The sequence below is a fragment of the Nylanderia fulva genome, unplaced genomic scaffold, assembly GCF_048542155.1.
Source record: "Nylanderia fulva isolate GAGA-0341 unplaced genomic scaffold, ASM4854215v1 Scaffold30, whole genome shotgun sequence".
Taxonomy (NCBI): Eukaryota; Metazoa; Arthropoda; class Insecta; order Hymenoptera; family Formicidae; genus Nylanderia; species Nylanderia fulva.
The window spans coordinates 268,324-288,885 of NW_028190369.1; the positions used below are offsets into that span (position 1 = coordinate 268,324).

At 36.0% G+C, this 20,562-nt stretch overlaps 1 protein-coding gene across 7 annotated transcripts in view; it reads right to left on the reverse strand.

Annotated features, from left to right (window-relative positions):
- Positions 1–19,908, reverse strand: part of tna (Zinc finger MIZ domain-containing protein tonalli) — a 37,522-nt gene extending 17,614 nt beyond the window's left edge. For 3 of the 7 annotated variants that reach the window (XM_085484611.1, XM_085484609.1, XM_085484608.1), the window contains exon 1: positions 17,783–19,908. The gene's annotated coding sequence lies outside the window, so the exon portion shown is untranslated. The remainder of the gene's footprint in view (positions 1–17,782) is intronic. The other 4 variants (XM_085484612.1, XM_085484613.1, XM_085484610.1 and 1 more) reach the window with 3 other exon arrangements.
- Between the last annotated feature and the right edge of the window lie 654 nt (positions 19,909–20,562).

The window sequence follows — 20,562 nt, forward strand, 5'->3', positions numbered from 1 at the left end:
TATACACAATTTTTGGAAAACTGCAATATTCTGCACAATATACTATTTAATATATCATACCCAAATCAATCACTGATTCACGTTCTTGGCCCCCCTAAGACACATCGATTGCTTCCAACATGCCGAAACAGTCGTTCAATTCGAGGAAGCTGATTAAATGTCACTTAACGACTTTAATCACATGTTGAACAGACGCTTTTAAAGAACGATGAAAATCGTAAAACTCAACGCGATCGAGGGAACTTGAAGTAATTCGAATTACTATCTGCGCATGAACATCACTTAATGAGATCTGTCATCATTATCGTAAATATTCTCCTTCTTGGACATCCTCGATAACATCGATTCGAACGAGTTTATTCGCGGGGAAAGGGACGTCGACACGCACACAGGCTTTTCGACGGATGTGCCTCTCGCTCGGTAGGTCACACAGAGCCTTCCAAGCATTACACGAAGAGCAGTACTTGCAATCAGGTTAGCGGCGCATCTGGTGCGAGACCAACGCGCGAGCCAGTAAATACGGGACAATGCGATGAAAATTGGTGGAACTTTGGTTTTAGCACTGACACCATTCTATTGTCCTACATTGATCGAATATATGTGCATTTACGAGGAACGAATGGGTCAGATAATAAAATCTTTATAGAATTTTTAAGAGAGAGAGAGAGAACTTAATATATAAATACTGCTACTAAATTTTGTAAAATTACATAACAGTACTATAATAGTAGTATAAGTTAGAGAGAGAATAGGAAATTAGTGTTGTATAATCGTAATGGGATTCCACAAAATCTATTTGTCAAACAAAATTGAAAAACACCTTTCTCTATTCTGAAAAATTATTTCTTTTTCGTAGATAAATAATGCTGCTTGATAGTAAATTAATAAAGAATATTTTCGAAGAATATAATTTCCACTTTCATGGCTAACTTCAAGGATTTCGAGATCTATCATTTTTCAAGTTGCGCAATCTGGAGATGTGTATGATTTTATAAAACTATATTTAGAGCTGCCGATAGATAGGGCAATTAAATCCTATTTGAAATCTTATCTCGAGAGTACCTCAATAATAACCTCAATAATAAATGTGTAAAGCAATGATTTTGGAATATCCGAATATCTTGGAGAGATATCGTATTAAAAATCGTTACATCTAATATTAAGTTGAGCTTAAGTTCAACGAACGTGCGGCCTGTATGAATGCGCGCTGTCTATGCAGTTAGCGCAGAACTGTAGATCGATATATTGTCTTTCTACAAGTATTCTATATATCGCGATGCCTAGCCCCTATTCTTCTGTTCTCGATCGACGACGACTCGGTATATTCTTCTATCCTCGTTGTCGAACCTCGCTCGCAAACCATGAGAAGAGTCTGTCATTCGCAACAAATACTCGTGGCATTTCGAGGTGACGAGGATAGATTTTTCCCTGGTTGTTGGTTCGCTCGAAAAGGTCGCATGACAAAATACCTTGAATGTGAACATCCGCCATAAACGCGTAAACGTATGTATACACTCGATGGAGATACATGTGTACGTGTACACGTGTATACCTTATCTGCACATTTGTCATACGAAGATCTCTTCGGTTACCTCAAGGTGTGTATTAAGTGATCGGAACCGCGTCTTCGAATTATTAATTTATCATTTCAATCGTATCAGCGTGCGTCCAATAGATACGCAATAATACTGCATCTACACTCGACCTTACACTCTATAAAGATAAAATGTCATAAGAAATCATTCTAAAAATATCACGGTTTCTATATGCAACATACCACTCTGACAATTAATAATCACAAATGGCTAATAATAGCTTAATGAAATGCACACGTATTAAATATCAAACATTTTTATTTCGCGAGATTTTCACCTTGAGCATATTATGTGTTCGTAATGCCAACATCATTGAAATAATTATTGTTGTGTCAGTATAGATCAGAAAGTTTCGCACGCACGTGCCTCTTTATATTATTTTTAACATTATTTTAATAACTTTTTTGTGTAATAAAATCTCGTGCATTCCACATTTATTTTCACGTTCGCTCGTGACAGATTGGACAGACAAAAATCGCGAGAGTCAGAAAGAAAGGCAAATTTTATGACTTTATTATTATTGCAAAAGAGAAATACTTTTCCCTACAACTTTCCTGTTTTGACATGATCGAAATTCTTTTTACGGTAACACGTGCAGCACATAAGGCCATACCCGTGTAAAAGCGGAAATAACATCTGCTCGTAACAGATAGGAGAAACCGAAAACTTATCGAACGCGACCGCAAGACGTAAAACGCACGGTGACTTCCTTCCTTTCAATTCTATAAGCAGGAAAAGAACAAGAGAGGCATAATATATAAAACGACGATTAAAATTATGTGAACATCTGCCATCAATCGCATAAATCATATTTATAGTTTTTCACCTCTATATAATTTCTAAATAGTTCTGATTTACGTCTCGCAAAGCAAACTGATTTCATCGTTAAGATAGCATAAATACAATTAAAAGTTATTAATTAAATCAGATTAATAACGACCGAGTAATTAATATGTTAAATACTGCAGGTCGTACACTGATCATTTAAATCACACACAATGATACGTAGTAATATAATTAATAAATCTACCAGATCAAATTAATAAATCTACTAAATCAATTATAAATTGTAAAATTATACAGCTGTCCCTTGCTTATAATTGTTGCAACTGACTTCCTTTTTGAATCACGATCTAATATACAAAATACAGGATATGTTGAAAAATCATGGGCGGGAAAAATAAAATTACAATACTATGAAATATCCTCATTCGTAATCAAACGGGTGCTGATTATCTTCATTATTCATAATGAAGAGGATAAGAGAACAAACAGATTATACAACGACGCAGCATGCATCGCATCAACATTATGTAAGGGTCACAGTCCGATTCTACAACAATACTATCGGTATCCAATAATTATGACTAGCAGAATACACGATGATGCACTAAAACCTAAAACGCATTGCACGTGTTACGCAATATTTATCGTGTTCTTGAAGAAAAATGTTTTGTGATAATACATCAAACAGGTTAATTTTCTTGATTAGGCAGTATAAACATATTAATTAAATCGTAGGGGGATGATTATCAGGGAAACGTCAATATTAAAATATTTAAAGTGTAGAACAAATTTTATATTTCTCATTTATTATATTTCTCCTCATTTTCTTAAAGGCGGATACTAAATTCACATAGGTTTTCTATCACACTGTTTATTCCTTCATTATTGCGTCTGATGATTGAAAAATTTTAATGTTATTCATTACGACACGATTACCATACATTTATATTATTATTATATAAAAAAAAATTTTCGGGACGTGACGTCGGACATCGGCGTGCTTTATCTGCGTCGAGATACTAAAAAAAAAAAAAAAAAAAAACGTTTTGCTTCATTTAATAAAAGCTTGTCGCGACTGTACGACAATCATACCAAAAACTTCCGACAGCTCGTATAAATGTGTTTACGTGAAATCGCAGAAGGCCATCGGCCTTTATAAGAATTTCGTGAGTTTAAATCGATTTCGAATCAAAATATGAGAGTTTGAATCCATAACTTACAATTGCGTTACAAGTTCGCGATTATAACTTATATTCAAAAAAATATGCTTCGGGTTATGTTTTTCGTATATATATTTTTGATTGGATGAAAAAATTATATCAACACGAGCACATACATCGTTATATAAATAAATCGTAATAATAATTTTTGGTATCATTTTATTTAAATATTGAACAGAGGATATTAAACGGAAGAAATTTATCAGTGATTCAACCGTGATGTAATATCCGGCGCATGAAACCTTCGTCTTTTGTCTGCCGGAATATATGTATGTACAAATATGTATGAAATGTCGAAATCTGTCATGTACAAATATGCGGCATATGTTTCAAGGCTAAAGCTGCTGTCGCATGTCGAGCATGAAGTAAGAGAGAGAGAGAGAGAGAGAGAGAGAGAGAGAAATATCTAATAATTAATAACTGTAAAAAATATTAAATAGATTTATGTAACACTTAATGTTCATGCAATTTTTACGTAACTATTTTCTTACAGTATAATATATTAAAAATATTTGATATACGAAAAAATGTGGATTCATCAATTCATTTCGTTCCTTACTTATATACAATTTGAGATTTAATTGAATCTAATATAAAAATCTAATATAGAAAATTTTAGAAAGTTAGTGCAACAATCATCTATCAAGCTTTCGCTGGATAGAAATAGGTCTTAGATTCATTAAAGAATCTATGGTATACGCAATAGTTGCAAGATTATTGCATACAATATACACAATGAATAGAAATTAAATATACTTATTCTTTATAAAGTCAACTATTAATTTTTTAACAATACGGAGATAATTTCTCACATAAAACATAAAAAGCGAGCTTATTACCGCATGTTTGCAACGCGGTAGCGTGCACTAGTTGCATTTATGCAAATAAAGGAGTGCACAGAGAAGGTCTGTCCTGTCAGGATTCGGAGAAAGTTGTTTCGGGGCGTTGATTGGCAGCTGACGAAATCACGGAAGCCGCCGGCCAATCGTTGCTCTGGAAACTTTCCCAGAATGCTTAACCCCTTTGACCGTTACATAATAAATATCACCCGATCCCATTGCGCTTGTCTTACACCAACGTATTCTGGACGATGAGATAAAGGATAGCCAGAGATCACCTGGCGATCTCTGTCGCCCGTTCTCCCACGTATTTAGCTTACAATAAGCATCGTAGACAAGCTACGAAGCACAGAAGTATAGTACATTTTTATATAATAAAAAAAAATTTTACTTTATTTTTTATTTTGCAGTTTTGTAACGCGCATACAAGTTTTGATAAATATTCGGATTAAAAAAATTTTGTGAAATAAGAAATATTTTTAAAGATGAAGAGGAGATCATATTTTGAACACAAGATTAGATATATAAATTGATCCAAAAAATTTATGTATTTATATATTTATAAAAAAATTTGAATTAAAAAATTGCAACTGGATGTATCAAAATATATCTATCGAACGACAAAAATATTGATCAAAAATAAATATGTCTGACGGAAATCTTTGATGTATCTTGAAATAGAAAAATTCGCGTTCGTGTAGAAATCGACGAAACGATAATCTCAACAATCTTGTTAGTGGTGAGATCGGGCGAGTGAGATCAGTGAGTAAGCCGAGTACAACTGGAGAGGCGCATACTTTCTTCGTCGTCCATTTATAGTTTCACGTATATATAGAGGTCTGGAAAACAAGGAAGTAGAGAGAGAGAATATGTGCTCTCAGAGTCTATAAGTTAACGTGGAGATACCGAAATAACGTCGTTTAACTGCCGACAAGTAGTAAAAAGGACGAGCGTATGAATCGCGTAAGAAAACTTTTAATATAGTTTGTAGCAACGTATGATGTGTTTTTATCTATGTCAGGGTTGAGATGACTGGGTATCGCGGTAAAAGAAATAATTTCTCAACATTGATTTTATCAAGATCTTAAAAAAAGTATCATTTACAAATAATATATGTTTATTATATATTAATAAAATGTCTTTTAATATATATATATATATATATATATATATATGTGTGTTAAAAAGACACGCAACCTTGTGATTAAAATATACATTTATAGAGACAGATATAATGCTGAATCTCTAAATATAATTTCTGATAAAAATATAAGTAAAATATATTTTCAATAAATTAAATTATATATCACATGCAAATTATTGTAAGTTTAAAATTTAAAGGCACACTCTTTCAAATTCTCTTTAATATATTTTTTCTTTAATACATTTTAAAGTTAATTTCCTAAAGATAACAAATAAAATGCGCATTTTTTTTATTTAACCAAGTAGAAAATTGTATATGAAGTTTGAATATAGTTATTTCTTTTAGTGTAACTTATAGTGAATGAGACCATACATTCGTCTAAACGCGAACAGAGACACGATCGATCCGAGGATCCTATGAAAAGTGATTGGCCATTGCGCACAGAGCTCTGTCAGTGGCGTAGCCGTAAAAAATTTAAGTGACAGATTTCCTGACAAGAAAGTTGAAGATGGAACGCGGAAATTTCTAAAAGACTCTACTTACAATTAGAAAAATATCTAACATTAAAAATTATCAACTAAATTTCACTAGAATAATCATTCTTTTAGTTTCGCAAAAAAATTGAAAAGAATCAAATTTGAATAATGTAAAAACATACGCTTCTTATCATGTAGATATATTCATGAAAAAAAATGACACTGTTTCTATAATTCTGCTTTACAATTCTTCGCAGAATAAAACTCCTACCTCTAACGTCAATATGTGCGAACAACAAAGCATAGAAAAAAAAGTATTAAAAACTTTACTAATCGCATCCGTGGAAAGTGCAATTAGGTGACACGATAACGATAATTCTTTTTGCAGTGAAAGGAAAATGCTTCCAATTCACCGTGTGTTTCTCTTATCTAATTGGCTATGTCGAACGAAGTTAATTGGCTATAATATGATAGAGTTCGCGCATACGCACGTATATAGTGAGAATGCGTACATTGCAGAGAAGTGGAGAGATAAAAATAACATTATAGTAATATTTTCGTAAATAAAAAAAAAATCGCGCCGAATAAATTTTCCCGTTGAATTTCAACTTTCGCGTTCGATCGTAAAATCGTCCCCTATATATATATATACGTTCCAGTGAAATTCTCTCCGCGGCAAAAGCAGGTAGTAGATTTCCACCGTGGAATCATCCGTATCATATAGAAAGTTAGGTCGCGCGCACAAGTTATATTTGGCCGATTACCGCGTGCCACGACAGCGGCACGCCGCACGCACGCACGCACGCGCGTGTAGAAATAAACGGTTAATGTACAAGGCGCGAATGACAGCCGATGGTTTACAGCCTTCGCGGTAAGGTGAGACGCGTCCTTGCCACGCGCAATCGCCTCGAGCTAATCGACGCGTCCCGTTCCCGATTGTGTCGTGCGTGTTCCTCTTCCCTCTCTTTTCGATCGCGCTGCCGCAAAGTATTCAACCTCGGCGAATTTTTCCAATTTTTGCGGAATTATCTCGTCACTTGATAAATGTGAGTTATTTTTACAAAAAAAAAGCGGTTTTTCTGTAGAAACTTCGTATATATACATATATAAGTATGTGTGTGCAATTAAATTAAATGTTACGTATTATGTAATATTAAATTAATGTAAAGAAATTTATATAAGATGCATAGATACGAAATTATGTATTCATTAATGATGTGCCTGAAAAAAGTTGTATTTTTGTCAACAGAGATATATAAAAATTTTTGGTGAAAATGGAAAGATATTAATTTGATTTTAAAGAACACTAACTTGGCACATTCAAGTCAAAATTTTCACATACATATATATCCTTCTCTGATACTCTAATATTAGTATGTAATTGGATTATTGTCAATGACGAAAAGTATTTGAAGATAATGCGCGCTAACTATTTGAAAAATAATTATAATTTCGTACTAAAATAATAAATGTAATAACTAAGTTTAACTAAGCCTAATTAAGTTAAACAATTTTATCTAATTTAAAGCTTGTTGAAAATATTTATTAGCTCCCCTAGATGAAATTGTTAAATAAAAGGTATACTAAAAATACACAAAAAATTTTCTCAATCTAAATAGATGTTATATAACATAAATGGTTATTTAATACTTATATAAAAAAGTTAAAGAAAACTCGATAAAATTATATATTTGAAAAAAATATTAATCAATAAAAACTTTTCATACTGTTCAACTTTATTATAAATTATACCAAATCAATCAATATTTGTTTACACAATAATTATATATATTTTTTTAACGTGCTCTATTCGCGAACAAGATAAGTCGACAGGTGAAAGTTTGACAATGAATGTGTTTACGAGTAAAAGTTGATCTACGTACAAAATAATATTAATCTAAAATTATATTGTGATATTATTCTTTGCTTGTCAAAACGTCGAATCGTCGATAGCCTTGCAGCGAATTCTTATCGCGCAAATTTTATGTCTTACCTTCGGAACGTCGCGTAATTGCGCGATTGACGTTTTAAAGTGTAGCACGAGTGTGCAGGCACGCGCGCGCCGACAAAACGTGCGTACAATATATGTACGCGACGTGAATGACAGATAGTTAAACCAGCGTCACGATGTACCATCCCTTCTAATTAATTATTCCGATATTTACATATTTATGTCATTATTACGTTTTTAGGATAGATCAACCGAATAATAGATCAACATTTAATTGTGGATCAGGGTAAAATGGAGAGTATCAGTTGCAAAGGATTTAATTTCATATAAATATGATTGATATAACGATCAACTAGCGACCAATTTTGTCAGAAATCGGATACTGGCTCGATGAAATATCGAACGAGTAACGAATAAATATGATTGTTATTTGTCTGTGATGTATATACATATCCACGAAAATAGAGACGATCAATAATACGTTTTTAAGTTGATAATTTCTGTGTTTAAGTAATTTTAAGTTTTTTGTTAAATACACTTAACGGTGTATTTAAACAATTTACACAATTAACTTTTATTTCGAAAGAAAATAGATCGCGCATAAAATGCTTATTTCTTATCGCACAATTGCTTATTTCTTGTAGTAACTTAAATGGCTAGTCTTTTATTTCCTAATTATATCATACTTTGTTTTTTTCTATTCCTAATTTAAGAAACATGCAGAAAGGGTATTTGCACCGCGAATTGTCGATCGCGGTCAACGCGGCCAATTCGAATTCAGAATGCGAAGTGAACGATGGACGAGTCTCGCAGTCTCGTCCTCATTATGCAACGGACAATTATGAAAGTTTAATTACACCTCACCTTGAGCGCGCGTGCGAGAATAAAACGTTCGAAGGCTGCTGCCGGGCTGTTCTCTCAATAGTCGGCAAATAAGCGTTTCATAAGCCCAATCAACAAATTTCGACGCCCGTGTATGTCCACAATTTGCGCAAGCGTCTTCAGAATGAGCGACAATATTTTTGAACTTTTCGTATTCCAAATAGTTTCATAATGTAACTCAAAGTAAGAGCTGCGCGTACAAAAATTCTATAGCATGACAATTAAAATTAAAAAAAATCAAATTACAGATTCATATATCATAAAAATCAGGAATCATTTAAAATGTTTCTTTATACTATTTATATATTATTTGACAATATTTGTTTAAAATGAAATATATATCGTGTAAATTTCAGCAAAACTATACCTATATATATTTTATTTTCTTTGTAAATCGCTCCATCGTTCAACGAAAGTTCACTATCATTTTTACGATAAAGATGTTTTTTTTCATCAGATTTTTTAAGTTGTATATATTAGGTTAATTAATACAGGTATTTTTGTTGGCTGAATTCTTATTTTACTTATTATTTTTTTAATTTGGTTTCTCATAAATGCACGTGCTGCTAACACCTTGACATTTCGATTAAGAAAAGTATCAATTACAAATTGATAAAAAAAATATATCGTTAAAGATAAGAATATATAACCAAAATCTTCAGATATTGAATAGCATAGAAAGAAAGAAGGTTGAGGATAACAATTATTGGTACATTAATCAACGAGTAAAAAATATGTTTGTGATTTTCTACGTGCCAACGCGCCAAGGTAAATGTATGTGCCGGCCGTTCTGACATAATTCTTCGTCAGTTCCGAGGCGTCTCCGTCTCGTCCTTGACAAATAAGTACACTCGCCCCGCGAGTAAGTAGAAGTGCGCAATCAAAAGGTGACGATATTCCTGACTCAATGATATTTGCAAATTTAGTAAATAGCTCCATCTCCCCTCTCTCAATTTCTCTGTTCAGCGCGCTTTTACGAACGTCTCGGAGTATTAATTCTGCACTTTGTCACGTAACTTAGTCAGATGTCGTTCGATCATCGTATTATGATTAGTAATTTAAAATTAATAAAATATATTGGATGTATCGCAAAAAATTATCTTATTAATAAAATTTTCAATAAATATTCAATATTTTAAAAATATTCTCAATCAAGTTTTATATTGTTAAACAAAATTCAAATTGCATATACAATTATGTATGTATGCGAAAGAATAAAATGCATTTTTATTTTTTTTTTTACTTTAGCTTTATTTTTGTAAATAACAAAAACTCGATTATTTATAGTTATTACGATAGCAAAGACATTTATTACGCAAGTAAATGCTTCAATATACGAAACATATTATTCATAGGGACTCAAAACATTACGAAACGAAAGAATATGTGTTTACATTTCGTGTCTCTGTTTGAAAAAAAAATCAACGCGTGTTTTGCTTTTATCTTTTTCTAAAGGAATTTGCTTCACTTTTATTCATGTTAACTCAATCTCTTCCCCCCTCGACCTTCATCGCGTTTCCTGGATCATTAGATATATGAATACACACTACATATCATTACATATTGTCGCAAGTGCTCCGTATTATCTATTAACATCCGGCGCTCGATGCCACCGTTCTCTTCCGCACGCGGAAACAATGTTTTCTTGATTTCACTTATAGCCGTGCACACCACTTGAAACTACGGCATTATAAAGTATATCAGATCATAGACCTGCGCCGATACAAACGCGCATATTAAAAAGACAGCGCATTCCTCTGATGCAATCTCATTTAAGATCTGTTTACAGGTTAATATATGTTTTTTGTATTGCTATATCGCGTCATGATATCATTGCAAAATCGATTTCAAATTATTTACCCGCAAAGCGCGCCATAAGATAATCGACGAGAATCTATTGATAGAACGCAATCTATAAGACGAATGCAGTCGGAGAAAAAGAAGTGTAACTGCATAACATTATGGAGCATAGGAACAATCGTGCGATTGAATGAAGATTTGAATATATCCGAGTTTTTAATTATTGCTTGTCGAAAAGAATTTTAAAAAATCTCTAACTTTTCATTTTTTAACAAGTTTCAATAATTTTGAAAAGAATATTTTCCAATCATGAAATCGATATATTTTTCTGAAAATCTTGTATAGCCAAGTATCTCCTTCGTCATTATTCGGTTAAACGATTTAACGAAAAATCAAGAAATGCAACACTGAAAAAAATTTATTGAGTTCGAATAAATACTTATTTCAATACTGCCTAATAAATTATTTATTTGAAACTATAATAATATTGTCGCAATAATATTGATTCGATGTGAAAAATATTTATTTGATATAAGAAAATTCTTTTCAAAACAGATAAATATTTATTTGTTTCAAATAAATGATTAATTAAGCAGTATTGTAATAAATATTTATTAATTTAATAATTTTTTTTTCGCTGAAGAAATAATTTCAAACATATATTTGGAACGTACAGCTCAAACTAGATGCTGATACGTCCCTGAGTGGTTCTCTGTATACGCGCCATCGAGTGTACGCTTATTTTAACAAACCTATTTCTGATATTGTGCCACACCGCAACGGAGCCTGTATCGAGATTAGAAGGCTTTAAACGCGAAACCGCTTCGCGGCGACGAGTTCGTAATAAATGCGGACAAATCGCGCTCGCGATTCCCTGCCTGTCTTGCTTATGCTCTTATAGCATACACAATGTACCTATTCGATAAAATCGCACCCTTTGCACGATAGATCCGTCTTTACAATCTTGGGTGAAAGCTCGACGATCGCAGAAGTGGCTAGTAATCCGAGTTACAAACAGTTATAGCTATACATATACTGTAAAGTAAAACGTGAGAATGTGTGCGACATCATGGCTTGCATATAGACCGGCATGTCACTACTATTCTATATCAAATTTTTGGTCTTTCATTAACAAGATTTCAAAAGATGTCTTTAATCACTTATGGTGATTATTAATATAAAGAAATTTTTAAATTGTTGAAATAAGTGAAACTACGTATATACAATAATGTTCTATCTCTAAATTATATTCCCCCCCCCCCCCCATATATATATATATATATCAATTTTTTTCATAAAAATTTTTCGCTTTTTTTCTATCTAATAAATATATAACCAAAATAATTATAAATTAAATATTTGATGACTGAAAAATGGTACCACTAAAGACGTCAAAAAGGAAAAAGACACATGATAAAATTAAACGTTTTATACATCATCGATCATCTATGTGAAGAATGATTTAACCAGAGACAAAGATGTATTTTATTATATTTCTGCTTAATATAATTAAAAAGGGATACAGCGCGATTATCGATAAAGGGGCAAGTTTTATTTTGCTACATTTCTCGCGTTATATCGCTGATCTAGGTTCTAATTATCGGAAATTAGACAGGTATATAAGGTGTCGCATTTTTCTACGCTCTTTTTACTAGAAGAAAAATGCGAATTGCTAATTTCGATTACAAGTTACATATCTCGACGTTATCAATTTTTACTGCGAATCGATTGCATCGTCATAACGCCTACGCGCCAATATAAGACGAATAATAAAAGCGAGGAAAAAGAGAACCGCAACAAGGTCGTCGCGTCGAAGCGACACACAAATGTCAAGGGATCCTGACATAGTTTTGGCTTCCTTCAAAGCGAACGATGGTCGGTCATGCCTTTGTCGATCGCTTATCACACGAATGAGCAGATATATGCCTGCGGAATGCGCGCTTTGATCTGCTCCTGCGAGATTTTTTCGGATTTTTTTAATCAAGACTGGCAAGCAGAGTCAAAGATCGATTAATTTTCAACCCGAGTCAACTGTTCTATTAATTTGAATATTGTCGAGCACACGAGATCGCGTTATGCAGATCGCAATCGCATTCGATATGCGACTTTATATTTCGTCACATAGTATATTATTGCCACATACTTGTGGAAATCGATTTATCATTTCTATGCTTTCTCTTTTTTTATAAGATTTTGTATTGAAAAGCTATTCATCAACACCTTTTAACGCGATGTTTCTTCAAAATTAACATTTTGAAGAGAAATTTGTTGCGTTATTTAACCTTTACAATTTTAAATCTTCGAAAACTCAAAATTTCTTTGATGCAGATTAATAATTAATTCAGGAATTGTAACAAATATACAATTTAAAAAATATATGCTCAAGAAATATAAAATTTCTCAGGAAAAATTATAAATATATTAACGAAAAATGTTGACGTACAAATAATTTCTTTCATTTTCATTTCAACACAAAAAAAGAGTCGATTCTCGTGCAGCTGGATGATTCGATATTGATCACGACTTTAAATATCCAAAATAATCAGTTAATCAGATAATAGATCGGTCAATTCGAAGAAATAACAAGGAATCAAGATATTCGAGATATAAAATTATCAGCTGTTTATATAGTAACAACACAATACTAGCATAATTATTTTAAATTAAGAGTTTAACTAGGCTCTGTAATATATAAATATAAATTTAACATATATAAGATAGGCAATAAGAGCCAAATCGCGGATGACAGTGCGTTATTCTAAACGAAACTAAATTTTTTTCGTTAGAATTAAATACCTGTGCACAAGGCACCAAATTTTTACTTGGACACGGCCAAGATATAAAATTGGAATAATCTCTACAAGAGATTTTTAATTCCATGTATCCCCTATTCCCCCTAAAGAAATAAAGTGCGAGAGAAAAATATAGATCCGAAAGTCGCAGAATCGGGAATCGAACCCGAGACCTTTCGCTTGCCGGGCGACTGCTCTTCCATCTGAGCTATTCAGATCCTTTCGATTCTATACTTTTCTCTGTTATATATATTAATGTTGGTAAATAAACGCCTTTAAGCCAGCGTGTATAAATTAAGAGTTTAACTAGGCTCTGTAATATATAAATATAAATTTAACATATATAAGATAGGCAATAAGAGCCAAATCGAGGATGACGGTGCGTTATTCTAAACGAAACTAAATTTTTTTCGTTAGAATTAAATACCTGTGCACAAGGCACCAAATTTTTACTTGGACACGGCCAAGATATAAAATTGGAATAATCTCTACAAGAGATTTTTAATTCCATGTATCCCCTATTCCCCCTAAAGAAATAAAGTGCGAGAGAAAAATATAGATCCGAAAGTCGCAGAATCGGGAATCGAACCCGAGACCTTTCGCTTGCCGGGCGACTGCTCTTCCAGCTGAGCTATTCAGATCCTTTCGATTCTATACTTTTCTCTGTTATATATATTAATGTTGGTAAACAAACGCATTTTTTAAGCCAGCGTGTATCAAATATAAGAGTTTGCTGGAAGAGCAAGCTGGAAGAGCAGTCGCCCGGCAAGCGAAAGGTCTCGGGTTCGATTCCCGATTCAGCGATTTTCGGATCTATATTTTTCTCTTGCATTCATTTATTTATTTTCCGTTAGGGGGGTTAAAGGGGTATTTGAAATTAAATCTCAAAATATGAGATTATTTCATATTTTTAAAATCTTGGCCGTGTCCAAGTAAAATTTGGTGCTTTGTGCACCGGTATTTATTTCTAACGAAAAATTATTTAGTTTCGTTAGGATAACGCATTGTCATCCGCGATTTGGCTCTTGTTGCCCGTCTTATACGTTAAATTTATATTTATATTACAGAGCCTTGTTAAAACTCTTATATATGAATTATATTATTCTGAAAAAAAATTTGTCAACTCGACTAAATCTTTCAACTAAATCATTATTTTGTTAATTGAACATGTATTAGTATTTAAATCAAATATGTATATTGTGTTAAATTTAATAAGTTTTATATTTAATTTAAATATTTTTACATGTTCAAAAATAATATTTAGTTGCAAGATTTAATCAAATTGATAAATTTTTTTTCAATCTGCTAAAAAGCATAATTACTTCTTATTTCAAAATTTTTGTTCATAAATAACTTGAATCTTTTTTAAAAATAAGTCATACAAAATTTGTACGTAATTTTTCTCTCCCTCATTTAATATTATATCATCGTTATATTTTTAAACACAGTACAAATATTGAAAAAACCATTTTTACTGGGCTTTAATTTTACTCTGAATTAATCTCAATGAATCTAGCTAATAATTTCTAGCAGATATCATTTAATATCGAAACTTTTATAGATATATTCATACGTAAACATCGTACATTTATTTGAGATACTTGAATAAATAAAAAAAAACGTCGATGCTTTTTTAAATATCCATTTAATTATCTATATATTTAAATATTTATTTATGAGCTAAGCTTCGCCCATGCTCGTTTTGTTCACGGCGACTGATAACAGACGTTGGTGACAATACCGCGGAGATTATCGTCGTTGAAAGAGATACGTGAAACCTTTTCCTTCGACGAGGTCGTATCCCAGTCACGCGATTATCTGATAAGTTTGTGAACGAGCCTGCGCGGCAGAGAAAATGAAAAAATTGAGATTATAAGTAACTAAGACTGATATAAATACTTTGTGTCAATGAATTATATTAATTCAGTGTTATATTAATTCTACCGCTGAAAAAAAGCACAATTATTTCCCACACAAGTTTTATAGACTAACATATATAAATATTTTTTCTTTTTCTTCTTTTTATAATCATATGACTATAGGACTAAGAAAAAGTAAAAGAATTAATAAAAAAATAATAAATAATTAATATAGAAAATTTTCTTGAGATATTGGAAATTAATGCAGTCACCTACGCTGCATTCAAATGAATATTAAATGTGAAAATTAATAAGTCAATTAAAATTTAATTAAATTATATCCTACATACATAGCAGATGGCGGTAACGATGTAATTATAAAATTCGCGCCTACGTCAGCGAAGTAGAAATAAGTCGAAACATTATTTGGCGAGCGAATAATTAAGGTCGCACGTTGGAGATTACGAAGTAGCGTTTAAGTAACTCGCTTATCGATAAAAGCGTACGTGCCGTACGAGGATGCGAATCTCGGCAAACAAACGCCGCGGCTTTTGTTTTCGAAAAGCCGATGAGAAGATCGCGAACAACAATCGAGGAATTTACCGCTACATCCATCCGTATAATTATACACAAGTTTTATTCATTTAAGTCACGAACTCTTCGCGCTGTCGTCAGAAAATAATTGTTTTTTAATGAAATTATTGTTTCTTTTTATTCTCGATGAATAATTACATTTAAATAGATGCTAAGCATCTGTTTTTTTTTTTCAAACTTTTTTTCTCGAAAATAGAGCTAGAGAATATTAAATAATTATGCAAATATATCCACCTCGGGATACACACACAAATTAAAATCGAACAATTGAATAATATATAATACTTATTATTGGACAGTAATAAAATATCAGGCTCGTTTAGATTACACAACAGCCATATTTCTCGGTATCATCGTCAGGATGATTCGGTATATTGCTCCATTTTATCTTCTATTATACTCTGGAATCTCGATAGCGCGAATAAACAACGACAAATACCTAAAACGTGATAACGTCTATGCGAATGTGTAATGTGTATTTAGGAGGAAATTCTTAAGGTGCGATAGAGCGGAATGTAAACCTCGTCGTCGACCTACGACCTCCAGGAGATTCCGAACGAAGGCGTATTAATACACATATACAAAGATTAAGATATACATATACACACGTAAACGCGTTTATGACCTACAGAGAGGAAAGAGCAGCCCGTCGAAGATTATTACGGTGGACGTGACTTTCCGATTCCTCTCGTCGACTCGCGCACGCGTCCACGACGAAGATGATCGCCTCGATATCTCCTTCGTTCCCCCTTTTACTCTTTTTGTTGCCGCATAAATCCCGCGCGTCTTTTTCTCGCTCTCGGGGCCCGAAAGCCCGAGCGGGACGGAATGACACATCTTTAGAACAATCACCCGTTGTGAAAGCGGCTCGGAATATCCACCGCCGCGATGTAATAAGTAACGGCATCGAGAAAAGAGAGAGAGAGAGATCGCGGGCGTTTTCCCGCCGATCGATGTATGTTCGTCCAAGTCGAGTGTAAAAGGAGAACTACGGTAAATATCACTAAGTGCTCTTGCACTCCGGCTACTGCTACGGCTACTGGTGCTCTCTTCTGCTGCTACTATATATACATACATCGCTACTACCATTAACTACTATTAAATTAACTACGAAGCCTTGTTTCACAAGAGAGAATTGAGAAACGCGGCGTTTAACGTATTTATTTCCGTATTTACAGTGTGAAAAGTCGGACTCGAAAAAAAAAAAGAACCACGAAAGGAAAGCGGGAACTTGCAAGGTTTTCTTGTTCGCAAAGTTCGATCTTCTTTTTTTTTTCTCAACGATACTCGATGACAAAATAGAGATAGGCGCGTCGTATTAGAAGTGATCGTTCAATAGTTTCGATTCACGATTCACGACTAATAATATAACAAGAATCGATAGAACTGCATTATTACTTATTTGCGCAAACGATTTCTTTCTGGCTTTCTTATATAAGCGGTTAATTATATATATATTTCTTTTTAATCGACGAAGCACACAAATCAATTATCCACACAATCGTGAATAAAAAAAACTGTATAAAAATCGGAATTGTAAAAAAAATGCAAAAGCTCACTTGATGATATACATAAAATAAATGTGTGTGATTCAGTTCGGAGAATCTCCAAAAATAAAATCTCAGGACGCTACTGCGAAATTATTATGAATGAACGTAACAGGAGCGTTCGATATAATTTCCAACTCGATCGAAATACAATCTCGAGATTACGATCTACGGACAGAAATCTATCATTCGGATGGATCCTGTCGAAAAAGAATAGACACGCGTGCACAATTCCATAATAATTCGCCGTAGCATCCCAAGATGAAAAATGGAGAGCAAGTAGAAGAGAAGACTCACCAGTTGGACGACCTTAGTATCGCATTATCCTTATCCTTAGACCGAAGACGAGCGCGAGACGGGAATCCACCTCCTCCTCCTCGTCGACGTAGCGTAATCCAAGAATGCGGCACGCTTTATTACGCGTCGCGCGTGTATACAAATATACGTATCTCCAATACTCATCAAGTATAAGTACACACTAGATCACACAGGAGCACACTGTTTTCCCTCGCGCGTTGTCCACGGACGACCACACGACGACGGTGTTGCTGTCCGCCCGATTAAACGTCATCGTCCATCGACGACGGGACGACGAGCACTGTCACCACGCTTCTCGACACTGCGACGCCGGCCGTTCATCACCTCGTCATAGGCACATTATACGACGATCACGACGGAGAACCGACGACGACGACGACGAGAACGAGAACGTGCGCGAGGACCACGAGAGAGTTGCGGACAATACGATCGCTCCGACCAAGCTCCGCACGAGCCACGAGCCAACTGAAGGCGATAACCGGTCGGTCCGAGTGTTCCACGCGCGTACGAACTCCGATGCGATGCGCCGCTTCTCCCTCCCACTCTGTATTCTCTTCTCCGTTCCGGAGGGAAGCGGAGGGGGGGAGAGGAAGACTTCTCCGCTCGCGCGCGATATACCGGCTGCCGCCGCCGAGTCCTTGTGATCGCGTCGCTTTTCCGGCGCGGGATTCCGCGTTATGTATTATACGTACGTACGTACACGCGTGAATGCGTGCGTTCACTTGTTCAAATAGTAGACGTCTGTCTCTCTCGCGATCGATCGCGCTCTCGCCGGAAGAAGTATATTCAACCAACAGAGCCGTGCCAGTTGTCGGCGCTCTTCGATCTCCCTCTTCCGCCTTCTCCTTCTCTTCCTCCTCCCTTGGCCCCCTTCCTCCTTCGGTTGGCCTCTTCGTCGCGCGCGCTCTTTCCTTCTCTCGCGCGCGCGCGTGCGAGAGACCGCGGAAACTTTATTTATATCCACCGACCGCAGCGGTCGCGCGCCTCAGTCTGTCACGAGCGCAACGTCGGTGCGGATGCTGCGGGAGAGCGTAGATGAGGAAAATTCTAGTCTCCGAGGCGAGGGAGAGAAAGGTGCATCCGATCGAATTTTCCACGTCCTCTGTCAAACGCCGACTCTTCTTCTCGTCCTTCTCTGTCTCTTTTTCTCTCCTAAATCCGGTGAATACCGAAGAGGAGAGAATTTAAGATGAAAAAACAAAAAAAAAATGCAAGATACGGAGAGAGCGTTTCTTCCTCTATCTTGACGTATTCTCCACTGTTGATTCCGACTGCTCGTACTTATCTGACTGAGACTACTCCGCGTGTCGAGTAGCATTGGCCCCACTAAACGGTTGAAAGTAATACTGTCTAGTGAGAGGCTGTTGGGGCCTACGGCGTCCCTCTTGCTCTGGCTCCCTTCGTACTCTCTCATTCCTTCTCACGCTTCACCCTTCTCGCTCCCACCAGATCGTGCCCTCTCTCGCATCTCTGTCTCGCCTGACGTGTGTCCTTGTCCCGCGTCGATTTGTCGTCACGATCGCACGTCTCTCGTATACACACAGACATGAATATATATACACACGTATACACCGATTTCTCTCCGCCGTTGGGTGGGTGAAACTCGTTGTCGAAGATAGCGGATAGAACGTCGTCGGTTCGTGGTAGTGAGTCACCACACGGTGGGAGAAACGTCACACATACACGCCGGGCGACAATGCCAACGTGCTCGGACGCCATCTGGCGGAAGGAAAGCGCGAAGTGGGGATCTCTCGACGGCGCATGAGGGGAAGGTGCGATAGAACGTAACGCGCAGTAGGCGAGCGCCAGCGGGAGGAACGAGACGAGAGCGGGAGAACGCGCAAGGGTTGGACGCGCGCGTCGAGGGGTCGCTCTCTCTCTCTGCTCCTGGTGCGAGACCGGAGGATGCCGGTGGGGCGGTTTGACCTGAGAGAGCTCTAGTTCCCCTCCATTCAATCCACGGCCACAATATCGGTTATAGCGGGCCACTGTTGCCAGATTGCGCGCCTCGACGACGACTACGACGACGACGACGGTGGCGTGTGGGTGGAGCCACAACGATATAGAGGGGAAAAGATCCCCCTTTTGGTTTCCCCCCCCTTCGTTCCCCTCTTGCCCTACAGTCCTCTCTCTCTCATCTCGCCGCGCCGCCGAGTTGTCCTCTTCTTCTCTCGTCCTCGTGCTGGTTGCTCGATCCGAGAAACCGGCGGCGTCTGTCGCCGTCTCCGTCCGCCAACCCCCTGTCCGTCTCTCTTTGTCCGTTCCTTTCCTTCTGCCAGCGGCGTCGTCCTCCGTCTTCCGTTGCGTCGACTGCTAGGCCGTGTCGCTACCGGGACGTAGTACATACACACAGATCCCTACTATATACCCAAACTAACCCGGCCGCATATAGCGTTTCTCCCGCGTGTGCCGCTCAGGACCCTTGTGCACCGGCAGGCAAACTGGTAGGTAGATAGGTAGGCAGGCAGGCAGGTAGATAGATATGCGTGCCTGCGTGTCGATATGTCTCGCCGATGACACGTCGCCCGTACGACGACATAGAGATGCGAGTTTGTCGTCTCGAGTAGGACAGCTTCTCTCCTCGTGCGCGTGAACGTGATGCCGTAGATAGGTAGATGATGTCGGGACGAGCGGAGGGTTATCCACGTTAATCCGTGTTCCGCTACCGAATCTTGGCTGCAACGATACGAATTTCGTAACGATCAATTTTGTAAAATTATTTTTTTTTCTTTTTTTTTTTTACGACTTTACATTCTGAC